Genomic DNA, 7640 nt, shown 5'->3' on the forward strand with positions numbered 1-7640 from the left:
AAAGACTTTACAGGCAACATGACATCATTAATAATATCTCTCAATAATCACTCTCAATGTGAATGGCCTAAATGTTCCCATAAAACACCACAGGGTTGCATATTGGATAAAAACACAAGACCCATCCATTTGCTGTCTGCAAGAGGCTCATTTTGAACCTAAAGATACATCCAGACTGAAAGTAAAGGGATGGAAAACCATCTTTCATGCCAGTGAACCTCAAAAGAAAGCTGGGGTAGCAATTGTCATATCAGACAGATTAGATTTTAAACTAAAGACTGTAGTGAGAGATACAGAGGGACACTATATTATTCTTAAAGGATGTATCCAAAAAGTGGATATGTCAGTTATAAATATCTATTCCCCCAAAAGGGGAGCAGCTAGAAACATATGCTGACTCTTAACCAGAATAAAGAGACATATAGATAAAAATACATTAATAGTAGAGGACCTCAACACTCCGCTCTCAGCAGTAGACAGATCACCTAAGCAGAAAATCAACAAAGAAACAAGAGCTTTGAATGACACACTGGACCAGATGGACCTCATAGATATATATAGAACACTATACTCCAGAAAAACAGAATACTCATTCTTTTTGAACACACAAGGAACTTTCTCCAGAATAGACCCTACACTGGGTCACAAAACAGGTCTCAACTCACACCGAAAGTCTGATTCCCTGCATTCTGTCAGACCACAATGCTTTGAACCTGGAACTCAATCACAAGGAAAAATTTGGAAGAAACTCAAACATTTGGAAACTAAGAACCATTCTGCTCAAAATGATTGGGTATAACAGGAAATTAAAAATCAGTTAAAACAATTTCTGGAAAACAATGAAAATGAAAATATATCTGTTGAAAATATGTGGGACACTGCAAGGCAGCCCTAAGGGGAAAATACATAGCCATCCAAGCTTCACTCAAAAGAATAGAAAAATCTAAAATGCAGTGTTTATATTCTCACCTCAAGAAGCTGGAGCTGGAACAGAAGAATAGGCTTAACCCACACATGAGAATGCAGGTGACCAAGATTAGAGCAGAGATCAATGAATTAGAAACTAGGAGCATAGTAGAGCAGATCAACAGAACTAGAAGCTGGTTCTTTGAAAGAATAAATAAAATCGATAAGCCATTGGCCAGACATTTTCAAAAGAATAGAGAAAGGATGAAAATTAATAAAATTGTGAATGAAAGGGGAGAGATCACAACCAACAAAAATGAAATAGGAAGGATCATTAGAAAGTTTTATCAACAACTTTATGCCAATAAAATACAAACTGGAATAAATGGATGCCTTCCTGGAATCCTATAAACTACCAAGACTGAAACAGGAAGAAACTGATTATTTAAACAGACCGATTAATTATGAAGTGATTGAAGCAGTGATCAAGAACCTCCCCAAAAACAAGAGTCCAGGGCCTGACAGATTCCCCGAGGAATTCTACCAAACATTCAAAGAAGAAATAATATGTATTCTCCTGAAGCTGTTTCAAAAAATAAAAACAGAAGGAAAACTACCAAAGTCATTCTATGAGGCCAGTATTACCTTGATCCCCAAACCAGGAAAAGACCCCATCAAAAAGGAGAATTACAGACCGATATCCCTGATAAATATGGATGCCAAAATTCTCAACAAGATCTTAGCTAATAGGATCCAAAATTACATTAAAAGGATTATCCATAAAGACCAAGTGGGATTCATCCCTGGGAAGCAAGGGTGGTTCACCATTCACAAATCGATAAGTGTGATAGATCATATCACCAAAAAAAGAGTCAAAAAACATATGACCCTCTCAATTAATGCAGAAAAAGCATTTGAGGGGCGCCTGGGTGGCACAGCGGTTAAGCATCTGCCTTCGGCTCAGGGCGTGATCCCGGCGTTGCGGGATCGAGCCCCATATCAGGCTCCTCTCTATGAGCCTGCTTCTTCCTATCCCACTCCCCCTGCTTGTGTTCCCTCTCTCACCAGCTGTCTCTATCTCTGCCAAATAAATAAATAAAATCTTTAAAAAAAAAAAAAAGAAAAGGCATTTGACAAAATACAGCGTCCTTTCCTGCTTAAACCCTTCAGAGTGTAGGGATAGAGGGTACATTCCTCAATTTCATAAAAACCATCTATGAAAAGCCTACAATGAATATCATTCTCAACAGGGAAAAGCTGAAAACCTTTCCATTAAGACCAGGAACAGGACAAGGGTGCCCACTCTTGCCAGTATTATTCAACATAGTACTAGAAGTCCTTGCAACAGCAATCTGACAACAAAAAGGGATAAAAGGTATCCAAATTGGCAAAGAAGAAGTCAAACTGTCTCTCTTCACAGATGACATGATACCCTATATGTAAAACCCAAAAGAATCCACGCCCAAACTACTAGAAGTTATAGAGCAATTCAGTAATGTGGCGGGATACAAAATCAATGCTCAGAAATCAGTTGCATTTCTATACATGGACAAGACTAAAAAAAGAGAAATTATGGAATCCACTCCATTTACAATAGCACGAAACATCATACGTTACCTCGGAATTAACCAGAGACATAAAGGATCTATATTGAAGAAACAACAAATCACTCTTGAAAGACATTGAAGACACAAAATGATGGAAAAATATTCCACGCTCATGGATTGGAAGAATAAACATAGTTAAAAAGTCTATGCTCTCCAGAGCGATCTATACTTTCAATGCCATCCAGATCAAAATACCAATGACATTTTTCAAAGTACTGGAACAAACAGCCCTTAAATTTGTGTGGAACCAGAAAAGGCCCTGAATCCCCAAGGAAATGTTGAAAAGTAAAAACAAACCTTGGGGCATCAGGTTGCCCAGTTTCAAGCTATATTACAAAGCTGTGATCACAAACCCAGCATGGTACTGGCACAAAAATAGACACATAGAACAATGGAACAGAATAAAGAACCCAGAAATGGACCCTTGGCTCTTTGGGCAACTTATGTTTGACAAAGCAGGAAAAAACGTCCAGTGGAAAAAAGACAGTCTGCAATAAATGGTGCTGGTAAAATTGGACAGCTACATGCAAAAGAATGAAACTTGACCACTCTCTTACACCATACACAAAAATAAACTCCAACCGGTTGAAGGACCTTGATGTGAGACAGTTATCCATCAAAATCCTAGAGGAGAACATAGGCTGCACCCTCTTTGACATCGGCCACAGCAACTTTTTTCATGACACATCTCCAAAGGCAAGAGAAAGAAAAGAAAAAAAGAACTTGTGGGATTTCATCAAGTGAAAAAGCTTCTGCACAGCCAAGGAAACTGTCTGAAAAAGTAAGAGGCAGCCCAGGGAATGGGAGAATATATTTGCAAATGACACTACAGTAAAAGACTGGTATCCAAGATCTACAAAGAACTCCTCAAGCTCCATACACATGAAATAAATAATCAAATCAATAAATGGGCAGAAGATATGAACAGACACTTTTCCAATGAGGACATCCAAATGGCTAACAGACACATGTAAAAATTTTCATAATCATTAGCCATTAGGGAAATTCAAATCAAAACCACCTTGAGAAACCACCTTACGCCAGTTAGAATGGCAAAAATGGATAAGGCAGGAAACAGCAAATGTTGGAGAGGATGTGAGAAAGGGGATCCCTCTTACACTGTTGGCGGGAATGCAAGTTGGTACAGCCACTCTGGAAAACAGTGTGGAGGTCCCTTAAAATGTTAAAAATTGAGCTGCCCTATGATCCAGCTATTGCACTACTCAGTATTTACCACCAAAGATACAGACGTAGTGAAGAGAAGGGCCATATGCACCCCAATGTTCATAGCAGCATTGTCCACAATAGCTAAATAGTAGAAGGAGCCGAGATGCCCTTCAACAGATGAGTGGATTAAGAAGTTGTGGTCCATATATACAATGGAATATTACTCAGCCATCAGTAAGAACAATTTCACAACATTTTTCAGCAACATGGACGGGACTGGAGGAGATTATGCTAAGTGATATAAGTGAAGCCAAGAAAGACAATTATCATATGGTTTCACTCATTTATGGAACATAAGAACTAGGAAGATCGGTAGGAGAAGGAATGGAAGAAAGAAGAGTGGGTAAACAGAAGGCGGAATGAATCAGGAGAAACTGTGGACTCTTGGAAACAAACTGAGGGCTTCATAGGGGAGGGGAGTAGGGGATTGGTGTAGTCCGGTGATAGGTATTAATGAGGGCACAGATTGCATGGTGTAGTGGGTGTTATACTCAAGTTATGAATCATGGAACATTGCATCCAGAACTGGGGATGTTCTCTATGGTGACTAATATAACAGAATAAATACTATAAAAAAAAAACAAACAAAACTAGAAGCTGGTTCTTTGAAAAAATTAAGAAGATCAATAAACCACTGGCAAGACTTATCCAAAAAAAAAAAAAAAGAGAGACGACCCAAATTAATAAAATTATGAATGAAGGGGGAGAGATCACTACTAACACCGGAGAAATAGAAACAATTATTAGAAATTATTATCAATGACTATATGCCAATAAATTAAGTAACCTGGAAGAAATGGATGCCTTCCTGGGAACCTATAAAATACCAAGACTGAAAGAGGAAGAAATTGGCAATCTGAATAGACCAATAAGCAGTAACCAAATTGAAGAAGTAATCAAAAAACTCCCAAAGACAAGAGCAGGGCCTGAGGGATTCCCTGGGAATTTGACCAATATTCAAATAAGAAATAATGCCTATTTCCTGAAGCTTTTTCAAAAAAAACTGATAAAGAAGGAAAACTTCTATATTCATTCTGTGTGGCCAGCATTACCTTAATCCCAAAACCAGGCAAAGACCCCATCGAAAATGGAGAATTACAGAGCAATATCCCTAATAAATACCAATGCCAAAATTCTCAAGAGACTAGTTGACAGGATCCAACAGTACAGTAAAAGGATTATCCATCAACACCATGTGGGATTTATTCCTGTGATGCAGAGTTGGTTCAACATTTGCAAATCCATCAATGTCATAAAACACATTAATAAGAGAATAGACAAGAAACATATGGTCCTCTCATTTGATGTAGAAAAGCATTTGACAAAATACAACATCCTTTCCTGATTAAAAATTTTCAGAGTGTATGGATAGAGGGATCATTCTTCAATTTCATAAAAACCATCTATGAGAAGGCCAGAGCAAATATCATTCTCAATGGGGAAAAGCTGAGAGCCTTTCCCTTAAGATCAGGAACACGATGAGGATGCCCATTCTTGCCACTATTGTTCAACATATACTACAATTTCTAGCAACAAGAATCAGACAACACAAATTATTCAAATTAGCACAGAAGAAGTCAAACACTCTCTCATAGATGACATGATACTTTATGTGGAAAACCCAAAAGACTGCACCCCCAAATTACTAAAACTCATACAGCAGTTCAGTAATGTGGCAGGAGACAAAATCAATGCACAGAAATTATCTTATTTCCTATACACTAACAACATAACTGTAGAAGGAGAAATTATGGAACATTTCCATTTACAATAACACCAAAAATCATAGGATACCTTGGAATAAACGTAAACAAAGAGGCAAAGTATACTCTAGAAACTACCAAACACTTATGAAAGAAATGGAAGAAGACACAAAAAGATGGGAAAACACTTCATGCTCATGTATCAGAAGAATAAACATTGTTAAAATGTCTATGCTGCCTAGAGCAATCTACACTTTCGGTGCCATCCTGATTAAAATACCAATGACATTTTTCTGACAACTGAACAAACAGCCCTTAAATTTGTATGGAACCAGGAAAGGTCCAGAAACAGCAAGGAATTTTTGAAAAGGATAAACAAGGTTGGGGGCATCATGTTGCCAGTTTTCATGCTATACTACAAAGCTGTGATCACAAAGAGAGCATGGTACTGGCACAAAAACAGACACATAGACCAATGGAACAGAATAGAGACCCCAGAAATGGACCCTCAGCTCTTTGGACAACACTTCTTTGACAAAGCAGGAAAAAATATCCAGTGGAAAAAAGACAGTCTCTTCAACAAATGGTGCTGGGAAAATTGGACAGCTACATATAGAAGAATGAAACAGGACCATTCTTTTACACCATATACAAAGATAAACTCTAAATGGATGAAAGACCTCAATGTGAGACAGGAATCCATCAAAATCCTAGAGGAGAACACAGGCAGTAACCTCTTTGACATCAGCCACAGTAACTTATTTCAAGACACGTTTCCAAAGGCAAGGAAAAGAAAAGAGAAAATTAGCTTCCGGGACTTTGTCAAGATAAAAAGCTTCTGCAGAGCAAAGGAAATGGTCCACAAAACAAAGAGGCAGCCCACGGAGTGGGAAACGATATTTGCAAATGGCAGAACAAATAAAAAAGATATTTGCAAATGGCTGGTATCCAAGATTTATAAAGAACTTCTCAAATTCAACACTCAAAAAACAAATTATCAAGTCAAAAACTGGTCAGAAGACATGAACAGACACTTCTCCAAAGAAGACATATGAATGGCTAACAGCCACATGAAAAAATGTTCAACATCATTAACCATCAGGGAAATTCAAATCAAAACTACATTGAGATAACACCTTACACCAGTTAGAATGGCAAAAATTGACAAGGCAAGAAACAACAAATGTTGGAGAGGATGTGGATAATGGGGGACTCTCTTATACTCTTGGTGGGAATGCAAGTTGGTACAGCCACTTTGGAAAACAGTGTGGAGGTTCCTCAAAAAGCTAAAAATAGAGCTACCCTAGGACCCAGCAATTGCACTTCTGGGTATTTACCCCAGTGATACAGATGTAGTGAAAAGAAGGGCCACATGCACCCAAATGTTCATAGCAGCAATAGCCACAATTGTCAAACCATGGAAGGAGCCAAGATAGCCTTCCACAGACAAATGGGTAAAGAAAATGTGGTCCATATATACATTGGAATATTACTCAGCCATCAGGAAGGATGAATACCCACCATTTGCATCGACTTGGATGGAATTAGAGGGGATTATGCTAAGTGAAATACATCAAGCAGAGAAAGACATTTATCATACGGTTTCACTCATTTATGGAACATAAGAAATAGGAAGATTGGTGGGAGAAGGAAGGGGAGAATGAAGGGGGGTAAACCCAAGGGGGAATGAACCCTGAGAGACTATGGACTCCGGGAAACAAACTGAGGGTTTCAGAGTGGAGGAGTGTGAAGGAATGGGTTAGCCTGGTGATGGGTATTAAAGAGTACACATATTGCATGGATCACTGGGTGTCATATGCAAACAATGAATCATGGAACAGTATATCAAACACTAATGAAGTACTGTATGGTGACTAAGATAACATAATAAAATTTAAAAATTTGATTAAAAATAAGAGCATGACCTGAGCTGAAGACAGATGCTTAACAGACTGAGCCCCCTAGGCAGCCCACTGTTGGATTTCCATCTTCATGTATTTTTTTTCTCTTTCATCTGTTTGACCCATTCATTGTTTAGTAGCCTGTTATTTAGTCTCTGCGTATTTGTGTTCCTTCATATATATATATATATATATATATATATATATAATTTTTAAAGATTTTATTTATTTATTTGACAGAGATAGAGACAGCTAGCGAGAGAGGGAACACAAGCAGGGGGAGTGGGAGAGGAAGA

This window comes from Ailuropoda melanoleuca, chromosome X (genome assembly GCF_002007445.2).
Source record: "Ailuropoda melanoleuca isolate Jingjing chromosome X, ASM200744v2, whole genome shotgun sequence".
NCBI lineage: Eukaryota > Metazoa > Chordata > Mammalia > Carnivora > Ursidae > Ailuropoda > Ailuropoda melanoleuca.